We start from the raw sequence: 11461 nt of genomic DNA, 5'->3' as shown, positions 1-11461 counted from the left end.
TTTGAGATGGAGTCTTACTCTGTCACCCAGGCTGGAGTGCAGTGGTGCAATCTCAGCTCACTGCAACCTCCACCTCCCGGGTTCAGGCGATTCTCCTGCCTCAGCCTCCCGAGTAGTTGGGACTACTACAGGCACACACCACCATGCCCAGCTAACTTTTGGATTTTTAGTAGAAATGGGGTTTCACCATATTGACCAGGCTGGTCTCAAACTCCTGACCTCAGATGATGCACCCGCCTTGGCCTCCCAAAGTGTTGGGATTACAGGCATGAGCCACCGTGCCCAGCCATATTAGATATCTTTTACCTGAATGTCATGCTGTTGCTACAGATTCAGTGGAGCTGGACAGTACTTTTCACTTCCTGTCCTTTCCCTTCCATAGGGTAGCATTTGCTGGCTTACAAAGGAAAAGCAGAAGCTTTGCTCCACTGTCTCATCTGTTTTCTTTTTTTTTCTTTCTTTTCTTTTCGTCTTCTTTTCAGACAGTGTAACTCTGTCACCCAGGCTGGAGTGCAGTCATGTTATCATGGATGGCTTGCTGCAGCCTCTAATTATCAGGTTTGAGCAATCCTCCCACCTCAGCCTTCTGAGTAGCTGGGACTACAGGTGCACGCCACCATACCCGGCTAATTTTACTTTTTTTTTTTTTTTGAAACAGAGTCTCACTGTCGCCGAGGCGGGAGTGCAATGGCATGCTCTTGGCTCACTGCAACCTCTGCCTCCTGGGGTCAAGAGATTCTCCCTGTCTCAGCCTCCAGAGTAGCTGAGATTACAGGTGTGCACCACTGCGCCCGGCTAATTTTTGTATTTTCAGTAGAGACGGGGTTTCGTTGTGTTGGTCAGGCTGGTCGTGAACTCCTGACCTCATGTGATCCACCCACCTCGGCCTCCCAAAGTGTTGGGATTACAGGTGTGAGCCACTGTGCCCGGCCTTTCTTTCTTTTTTTAAAGACAGGTGGCAAGGTGGTGGCTCATGCCTTGTAATCCCAGCACTTTGGGAGGCCGAAGTGGGTGGATTGCTTGAGCTCAGGAGTTTGAGACCAGCTTGGCCAACGTGGCAAAACCCCATTCTACGAAAAAATACAAAAATTAGCCGGGCATGATGGCGGGTTCCTGTAATCCCAGCTACTCTGGTGGCTGAGTCAGGAGAATCACTTGAACCTGGGAGGCAGAGGTTGCAGTGAGAGGAGATCAAGCCACTGCCCTCCAGCCTGGGTGACCGAGTGAGACAGTCTCAAAAAACAAAAACAAAATTATAAAAAAGAGAAAGAAGCTTAACAACTGATTTTTTTTTTCCGGCATGAATACTTTTATATTGAGGAAAAATAAGTAACTTAAAATGTTTTTTAAAAGAAAGACAGGGTATACTAAACATACAAAAATTAGCTGGGTGTGGTGGCCCTCTTCTGTAGTCCCGGCTACTCAGGAGGCTGAGGTGGGAGGATTGCTTGAGCCCAGGAGGTCAAGGCTCACAACATTCCAGCCTGGGTGAGAAAGCAAGACCTTGTCTAAAGAAAACAAAAACAAACAAACAAACAAAAATGAGTGAAAGTGTTTCCTTTAACCCCCAATTCATATGTTGAAGCCGTAACTCCCAATGTGATTGTATTTGAAGATAGGCCTTTAAGGAGGTAATTAAGTTAAATGATATCATGAGGGTAGGGCCCTAATCCAATTTGATTGGTGTTTTATTTGTTTGTTTGTTTGAAACAGAGTCTTGCTGTGTTGCCCAGGCTGACCTCGTGATCCACCTGTCTCGGCCTCCCAAAGTGCTGAGATTACAGGCATGAGCCACTGCACCCAGTGTGATTAGCGTTCTTATAAGAAGAGAAGAAACACCAGGAATATGTGGGCACAAAGGAAAGGCCATGTGAGGGCACAATGAGAAGCTACCATCTGCAAACCATGAAGAGGGACCTCAGGTTGGGTTCCAATCCTGCTAGCATGTTGCTCTTAGCCTTCCAGCCTGCAGAACTCTGAGAAAATAAGTTTCTGTTGTTTAAGTCACCCTGTCTGTGATATTTTGTTACAGCAGACCTAGAAGACTAATACCTGGCCTTCCATACCATAAGCTCCTTTCCCTATATAATTTGCAACAGAGAGTGGAGACAAAGCTGTCCTGGAGACCCAGGAGTCTAGGCTGCCTTGCCTTTGCCTCATTTCACACTTCAGGCTATGTGAGTTCTATCCCCAGGAAAATTCAGCTCTTGGTATTTGGATTCACTAAGTGGAGAATACAATGAGATCTGTTTTGGGTATCAGGCCAGAAATTATCAGTATCTTACAACGTCAGAAAATAATGGATCAGTACCCAAGTTACTTAGTCTCACCCCATACAGTCTTCCACCACCTACAGCTGGGTACTATAACAACACATCCTAAGAGAAAAGAGGCTCAAGACTTCTTTAGTCTAAGAACCTCTAGGACCTAACTCTCCAGGAGCCTTAGCCTCAGGTCAAGTAAAGGAGCACACACGAGTGCAATGGCACGATCTCGGCTCACTGCAACCTCTGCCTCCTGGGTTCAAGCGATTCTCCTGTCGCAGCCCCAGAGTAGCCGGGACTACAGGCACACACCACGACACCCGGTTAATTTTTTGTATGTTTAGTAGAGATGGGGTTTTACTATATTGGCCAGGCTGGTCTTGAATTCCTGACCTCAGGTGATCTGCCTACCTCAGCCTCCCAAACTGCTGGGATTACAGGCGTGAGTCACTGCCCAGCTGGGAAGTGTTTCTTTCACTGGAGGGGCTGAGGTAGTTGTGATGACCCTACTGTGGCCCTGGGGAGAAGAATGGGAGGATAACAGTGAATAAGGGGCTATAAGTGAAGTTCTTAGAAGTAGGGTGGAATGAGAGAAAGGGGGAAGCTAGTGAGGCTTTTCTCTTATGCTGATGTAAAGTAGGTTTCCAATAGAATAAACTTATAAGTAATATAGAGGATAGGATGATTAATCTAAATTGGAGCAGAGCAGTTTTTGTTGGCCTCAGAGGTTTTAAGATTTTGTTTAGGTAAGGTTTATGTTTAGTCCCAGCAACTTGGGATGTTGAAGTGGGAGAATCACCTGAGCCCCCAAAGTCGGGGCTGTAGAGTGAGCTGTGATTGTGCCACCACACACCTGCTTGGGTGACAGAGGGAGACCCTGTCTCAAAAACAAACAAACAACAAAAAAGAAAAGATAAATAAACCTAGATTCTTATTGCATACCATGTGCAAAAGTAAATTTCAGATGAAATAAAGATATAAATGAGCATAACAAAACTATAAAAATGTTAGAAGAAAGCCAGGTGCAGTGGCTTATGCCTATAATCTCAGCACTTTGGGAGGCCGAGGCGGGTGGATCACCTAAGGTCAGGAGTTCAAGACTGGCTTGACCAACATGGCGAAACCCCATCTCTACTAAAAATACAAAATTAGCTGGGCGTGGTGGTGCATGCCTGTAATCCCACCTACTTGGGAGGCTGAGGTAGGAGAATTGCTTGAACCCCGGAGGCAGAGGTTGCAATGAGCCGAGATGGCACATTGCACTCCAGCCTGGGCAACAAGAGTGAAACTCTATCTCAAAACAAAACAAAACAAAACAAAAAAACAGAAGAAAATTTAGGACTCTATAAAATCTTGGGATAGGGATGTGCTTAATTTTTTTTTTTTTTTTTTTTTTTTTTTGAGACAGAGTCTTGCTCTATTACCAAGGCTGGAGTGCAATGGCGCGATCTTGGTCTCGATCTCTTGACTTCGTGATCTGCCCGTGTCGGCCTCCCAAAGTGCTGGGATTATAGGGGTGAGCCCCCATGCCTGACCTGGGGATGCGCTTCTTAAGCAAAATAGCCCAGAATCTATAAATAAAATATTATTACACAAAAATAAAATCTTTTGGATGAAAAAAGGCAGCATAAACACAAATAATAAAGTTGGTAGAAAATATTTGCATACATACCATCAATGGATGAATTTTCTAATATACAAAGACCTAGTATTGGAAGAAAAAGTTGACAACTCAATAGAAAAATAGGCAAATGATATAAACAGACAAAAGGCAGACAAGCAATTCTGAATGGTAAATAAGTCTAATAAAAGCTACCCACGCAGCCTTACCACCCCTCCCGCAATACTAGACCCCAGGGTTCCTCTGATTCGCCTGCCTGCCATGGCCGTCAAGGAAGCAGCTTTCGATGACACTTTGAAAGAATGAGTGATCAACGATGAGTACAAAATACGGAAAAAGAACACCCCTTTTCTTTACAATTTTGTGATGATCCATGCTCTGCGGTGGCCCAGCCTAACTGCCCAGTGGCTTCCAGATGAAACTAGACCAGAAGCGAAAGATTTCAGCATTCACCAACTTGTCCTGGGGACACATACTTCGGATGAACAAAATCATCTTGTTATAGCCAGTGTGCAACTCCTAATGATAATGCTCAGTTTGATACGTCACACTATGACAGTGAGAAAGGAGAGTTTGGAGGTTTTGATTCAGTTAGTGGAAAAATTGAAATAGAAATCAAGATCAACCATGAAGGAGAGGTAAACAGGGCCCGTTATATGCCCCAGGACCCATGTATCATTGCAACAAAGACTCCTTCCAGTGATGTTCTTGTCTTTGACTATACAAAACATCCTTCTAAACCAGATCCTTCTGGAGAGTGCAACCTAGACTTGCATCTCCATGGACATCAGAAGGAAGGCTATAGGCTTTCATGGAACCCAAATCTCAGTGGGCACTTACTTAGTGCTTCAGATGACCACACCATCTGCCTGTGGGACATCAGTGCCATCCAAAGGAGGGAAAAGTGGAAGACGATCTTACAGGGCATACAGCAGTAGTCGAAGATGTTTTCTGGCATCTGCTTCATGAGCCTCTGTTTGGGTCAGTTGCTGATGATCAGAAACTTACGATTTGGGATACTCGTTTAAAAAATACTTCCAAACCAAGCCACTCAGTTGATGCTCACACTGCTGAAGTGAACTACCTCTCTTTCAGTCCTTACAGTGAGTTCACTCTTGCCACAGGATCAGCTGACAAGACTGTTGCCTTGTGGGATCTGAGAAATCTGAAACTTAAGTTGCATTCCTTTGAGTCACATAAGGAAGAAATATTCCAGGTTCAGTGGTCACCTCACAATGAGACTATTTTGGCTTCCAGTGGTACTAATCGCATACTGAATGTCTGGGATTTAAGTAAAATTGCAGAGGAACAATCCCCAGAAGATGCAGAAGATGGGCCTCCAGAGTTGTTTATTCATGGTGGTCACACTGCTAAGATTCCAGGAGAAATTCCTGGAATCCCAATGAACCTTGGATGATTTGTTCTGTATCAGAAAACAACATCATGGAAGTGTGGCAAATGGCAGAGAACATTTATAACGGTGAAGACCCTGAAGGGAGTGTGGATCCAGAAGGATAGAGTCCTAGATGTATCTTTACTTCTTGTGATTTTAGACTCCCCTTTTTTCTTCTCAACCCTGAGAGTGATTTAACACTGGTTTTGAGACACAAACTTTGTTCAGCTATCCCTCTATATAATAGGTACCACTAATAATGCTATTAGCCCAAACAGTGGGTGTTTTTCTAAATATTAATGGCGGGGCTTGATTCAGCAAATCCACAGACTTATTACACTGAAATTTTCTTCAGGAATTTGTAGTAAAAAAACCAGGTCTAAAGTAGCTACAGAAAGGGGAATGTTATGTGTGATTATTCTTCTTCTTATGCTGTATCCCCAAGTTTTTCAGACTCATTTAAGTAAAGGCTAGAGTGAGTAAGGAATAGAGCCAAACGAGGTAGGTGTCTGAGCCATGAAGTATAAATACTGAAAGATGTCCCTTTTATTCAGGAAATAAGGGAGATTCAAATCGTATAAATTCCTACTCGAAAATCTTGACACCTGAATTTCCAGGATGCACATGAAGACCAGTAGACCAGGAAACAGGTAGACCAGTTTCCTCTTGGTTTCTTCAGTTAAGTCAGAACTACACGTTCCTCTTTCCCCATATATTTTTGCTCGTTCGTGTTTTTTTTTTTTTTTTTTTTTTTTTGAGAGGGAGTCTTGCTCTGTCGCCCAGGCTGGGGTGCAGTGGCCGTATCTCAGCTCACTGCCAGCTCCGCCTCCCGGGTTTATGCCATTCTCCTGCCTCAGCCTCCTATGTAGCTGGGACTACAGGCGCTTGCCACCTCGCCCGGCTAGTTTTTTGTATTTTTTAGTAGAGACGGGGTTTCACAGTGTTAGCCAGGATGGTCTCGATCTCCTGACCTCGTGATCCGCCCGTCTCGGCCTCCCAAAGAGCTGGGATTACAGGCTTGAGCCACCGCACCCGGCCGTTCGTGTATTTCTTAAGCTGTTTTCATGTTGTTTTTTTCCTTTCTGTGAAATTTTTTTTTTTTTTTAACTTGGGACTATCAAGTTGTAAAGATGTATGTTTTTACCTGACAGTAATACCACAGGCAGACTGTCAAGTTGAGAAGAGTGAATCAATAACTTGTATTTGTTTTAAAAATTAAATTAATCCTTGATAAAAGTTGCTTTTTTTTTTTTTATTTTAGGAGTTAGTCCTTGACCACTAGTTTGATGCCATCTCCATTTTGGGTGACCTGTTTCACTAGCAAGCCTGTTACTCTCCATGACTAACTGTGCAAGTGTTTAAAATGGAATACATTGTTTTTCTACATTAAAAAAAAAAGCTACTCAGTCTCTTTATTCATCAGGAGAAATTAAAACGAAAATGAACTGCCCATTAGATTGGCAAAAATTAGTTGATAAGATTCAGTGTGGGTGACAGTGTGGGAATAGGCATTCATACAGACACAAACACACATATATATGGTTGGTGGGTGTATGAATTAGGAGCATGAATTGCTACAATTTTGGGGGAAGAAACATAGTAATATCTATGAATATTAAAATTACATATCCTTTGGCCAGGGCCTGTGACTCATGTCTATAATCCCAGTACTCTGAGAGGCCGAGGGGGTAGATTGCTTCAGGTCAGGAGTTCGAGACAAGCCTGGCCAACATGATGAAACCCTGTCTCTACTAAAAATACAAAAATTAGCCAGGTGTGGTGGTGTGCACCTGTAGTCCCAGCTACTCAGGAGGCTTAGGCAGGAGAATCACTTGAACCCGGGAGGCAGAGGTTGTAGTGAGCTGATACCTCAGCATTGCACTTCAGCCTGGATGACAGAGGGAGACTCTGTCTCAAAAAATAAATAAAAAGTCGGCCGGGCGCAGTGGCTCACGCCTGTAATCCCAACTAACAACAAACAAACAAACAAACAAAAAAACCCACTTATTTGAGCCACTTTCTTTCTTTTTTTTTGAGACAGAGTTTCACACTTGTTGCCCAGGCTGCCGTGCAATGGCGTGATCTCGGCTCACTGCAACCTCCTCCTCCTGGGTTCAAGTGATTCTCCTGCCTCAGCCTCTTGAGTACCACTCCGCCCCCTGCCCAGCTAAGTTTTTGTATTTTCAGTAGAGATGGGGTTTCACCATGTTGGTTAGGCTGGTCTTGAACTCCTGGCCTCAAGTGATCCACCTGTCTCGGCCTCCCAAAGTGCTGGGATTACACATGTGAGCCACCACGTCCAGTCTGTTTGAGGCACTTCCAGGTAAATTCCACGAAATTTGATAATTCTTAGCCATTTCAGTCATATTCAGGATTTGCCTCTCTCCTGTCTTCTCTCTGGGATGTCCACAGACATTCCTTCCAACTTCCCAACCGCATATATATATATAAATAAAATAAAACAAACTCTATAAATTTAATTAAAGGAAAATTTTGCATGGTTTGCTTTTCACCAGTCTATTCTGGCATGCTTCTAATGACATCAGAATCACCTGGATCAGTGAGAGCCAGTGTGCACAGTCTGTACTGTTTTCTGCATTCTGTGCCCAATTCAATATTATTATTATTATTTTTGAATCGGAATCTCTCTTTGTCACCCAGGCTGGAGTGCAGTGGCATGATCTCAGCTCACTGCAACCTCTGCCTCCCGGGTTCAAGCAATTCTCTGCCTCAGCCGCCCCAGTAGGTGGCATTAGAGGTGCCTGCCATCATGCCGGGCTGTTTTTTTTTCTTTTTTGTTTTTTTATAGAGACGGGGTTTCACCATCTTGACCAGGCTGGGCTTGAACTCCTGACCTCATGATCCACCCGCCTTGGCCTCCCAAACTGCTGGGATTACAGGCGTAAGCCACAGCGCCCAGCCTACTTTTTTCTTTTTTGTTTTGAGACAGAGTCACGCTCTGTCATCCAGGCCGGAGTACAGTGGCGTGATCTCGGCTCACTGCAGCCTCTGCCTCCCAGGTTCAAGCGATTCTCCTGCCTCAGCCTCCTGAGTAGCTGGGATTATAGGCGTGTACCACCATGCCCAGCTAATTTTTGTACTTTTTTAGTAGAGATGTGTTTTCGCCATGTTGGCCAGGCTAATCTCGAACTCCTGACCTGAAATGATCCGTCCGTCTCCGCCTCCCAAAGTGCTGGGATTACAGGCATGAGCAACCGTGAATAATCCAATTCAGTATTATTGCACTGCAGTGATGGACACCAGTTTGGTCAATATGGCATAGTGCTGTATTTCGGATTTCTTCAAAGCCTGGTAGTTGGTGACGATGACCAATTTGGCTTCGCCTTGTCTGATCATCTTCAGAGTCTGCTTGTGCTCCTGGATGTACTTTTCACTTTTCATGATGAATTGGAGCCTAGAGTTGATAGACTCCAGCGACATTTTGTCTTCTTTGTGGTCACCATCTTCTGGCCTTAGGTGCGGGAAGGACCCCAACCCAGAGCAGATGCCAAGATGGCCAGGGAGCAAGAATGCTCTGTTTTGTCTTTGTACTGGGGGCCCTTCACAATGGCATCAACTGGGATATAACCACTTCCTCTTCAGACCCTGCATTCAAATGTTCACTCATTATTTTTTCACTTGTCTAATAATTTTGGCTAGTGTTTTCAGAACAATGTTATTTAATAGTGGTGATGTTACAGACTATGGGTTTTTGGGCTCTCAATGCAATAGGAATTGACATGAGGGTAGGGCGCGGTGGCTCACAAGTGTAATCCCAGCACTTTGGGAGGCCGAGGAGGGCGGATCACCTGAAGTCTGACCAGCCTGGTCAACATGGTGAAACTCTGTCTCCACTAAAAATACAAAAATTTAGAGGGGCATAGTGGTGTTTGCCTATAGTCCCAACTACTTGGGAGGCTGAGGCAGGAGAATTGCTTGAACCCGGGAGGTGGAGGTTGCAGTGAGCCAAGATTGTGTCACTGCGCTCCAGCCTGGGCGATAGAGTGAGACTGTCTCAAAAAACAAACAAACAAAAATGTTTGTATAATTTCTTTTTTCTTTTCTTTCTTTTTTTTTTTACTGAGACGGTGTCTTGCTCTGTTGCCCAGGCTGGAGTGCAGTGGCATAATCTTGGCTCACTGTAACCTCCACCTCCTGGGTTCAAGTGATTCTCCTGCCTCAACCTCCTGAGTCGTTGGGATTAGAGGTGTGTGCCACCACATCTGGCTAATTTTTGTATTTTTAGTAGAGACGGGGTTTCACCATGATGGTCAGCCTGGTCTTGAACTCCTGACCTTATGATTTGCCAACCTCGGCCTCCCAAAGTGCTGGGATTACAGGCATGAGCTCCTGTGCCCGGCCAAATTTCTTTTTTTTCTTTCCTGTTTGTTTGTTTGTTTTGAGACAAGGTCTCGCTCTGTCGCTCAGGTTGGAGTGCAGTGGTGCTATCACGGCTCACTGGAGCCTTGACCTCCCAATCTCAAGCAATCCTCCTGCCTCAGCCCTGTCTCTACAAAAGCAATCAAAGAGAATGCAGCTCAGTGACACAGGGACACAGTGATTTTAACCTTGTGAGACCCTGTGCATGGACTGCTGACCTATAAATCTGTGAGCTAATAAATTGGATGTTGTTTCTTTTTTCTTTTTTTGAGACGGAGTTTGGCTCTTGTTGCCCAGGCTGGAGTGCAATGGTGCAATCTCAGCTCACTGCAACTGAAAGAGATCAAATGAAAAAAAACTAAAAGGCAGAAATGAAGTCCACAGGCAAACAGCCCAGGCGGCGCCCTGAGCCTAGTTAAAGATCCACCCCGGACCTAACCGATTAGGTTATCTATAGACTCCAGACATTGTAAGAACAAACGTTGTGAAAGTCTCTGTCCTGCTAATTACCGGCTGGTCTGCCCAATATCTTGCCTGCGGGGCCCCAGTTACAAACACAATCCTCTATTTTGTTCCCAACTTCCTGAGGCTCCAACACAAACACATCTCCCCTCACACATCTCAGATAACACCACCTAGGAGAGCCCCCCTCTCCTGATAGGGTCACACCGCTTTGTAGTTTTACTAAATGCCGGCTGCGCGCAACAAATAGAAAACTGTTAATTGCTACTCTACCATTACCAGCTGTGTAATGCTGCAACCAAAAGGAATTCCTTCTGTACCTCTGTAACCTTACATATCCTGTATGCATCGGCCCTATAAAAACCGAGCACATGCATCATTCGGGGGCGGCCTCTTGTTATGTTGCTAGGAACGGGAGGGCCGCACCAAGTTCGAACTTTGATTAAGGATCCTTGCCCCGCCTTGGCTTTGGACTCTGGGACTCTTCTGGCGGGCCGTGGTCTTCTTCTTCTTCGGGGAATAAACGGTCTGGGCATAACACAACCTCCACCTCCCGGGTTCAAGCTATTCTCTCCTGCCTCAGCCTCCCAGGCGTGCGCCACCATGCCTGGCTAATTTTGTATTTTTGGTAGAGATGCAGTTTCTCCATGTTGGTTAGGCTGGTCTCAAACTTCTGACCTCAGGTGATCCACCCGCCTTGGCCTCCCAAAGTGCTGTGATTACAGTCGTGAGCCACTGCGCCTGGCTGGATGTTGTTTAAGGCGCTAAATTTGTGCCGCTAACACGTTATCTATTATGTTAGATTACATCCAAACTTCCTACATAGTTTCTGAGGCTTTACAATATCTACCCTTCATGGGTAGTGTGGTCATGTAACCTCTCCCCCATATACTACCTTTTACCAACACTAGCTTTCCTTTCAAACATGCCAATTTTTTTTTCTTTTCCATCCTAGAGCCTTGCATTAGCTTTTCCCTCTTTTTGGAAAATTTTTCCTGAGATTCTTGTGGCTATGGCTTTGAAAACGTATTTTTTATTTTTATTTTAATTTTTTTTGAGACAGAGTCACTCTCTGTCGCCTACGCTGGAGTGCAGTGGAGCGATATCTTGGCTCACTGCAACCTCTGCCTCCCAGGTTCACGCAATTCTCCTGCCTCAGCCTCCTGAATAGCTGAGAGTGCAGGTGTGTGCCACCATGCCTGGCTAATTTTTGTATTTTTAGTAGAGACGGGGTTTTGCCATGTAGGCCAGGCTGGTCTCAAACGCTTGACCTCAGGTGACCTGCCTGCCTCAGCCTCTCAAAGTACTGGGATTACAGGCATGAGCCACCATGCCCAGCCC

General features: G+C 45.1%; 2 pseudogenes; one reads left to right on the top strand and one right to left on the bottom strand.

The window, feature by feature from the left end:
• The first annotated feature begins 4146 nt into the window (after nucleotides 1–4146).
• LOC108516132 (histone-binding protein RBBP4 pseudogene) lies at nucleotides 4147–5403 on the top strand (annotated as a pseudogene).
• A 443-nt stretch (nucleotides 5404–5846) lies between these two features.
• Nucleotides 5847–11008, bottom strand: LOC108516123 (60S ribosomal protein L30-like; annotated as a pseudogene).
• Between the last annotated feature and the right edge of the window lie 453 nt (nucleotides 11009–11461).

Source organism: Rhinopithecus bieti, unplaced genomic scaffold (genome assembly GCF_001698545.2).
Source record: "Rhinopithecus bieti isolate Rb0 unplaced genomic scaffold, ASM169854v2 scaffold_34943, whole genome shotgun sequence".
NCBI classification, from domain to species: Eukaryota; Metazoa; Chordata; class Mammalia; order Primates; family Cercopithecidae; genus Rhinopithecus; species Rhinopithecus bieti.
Note: the sequence above shows the minus strand (reverse complement) of the source record. Positions and strands in the feature narration are given on the sequence as shown.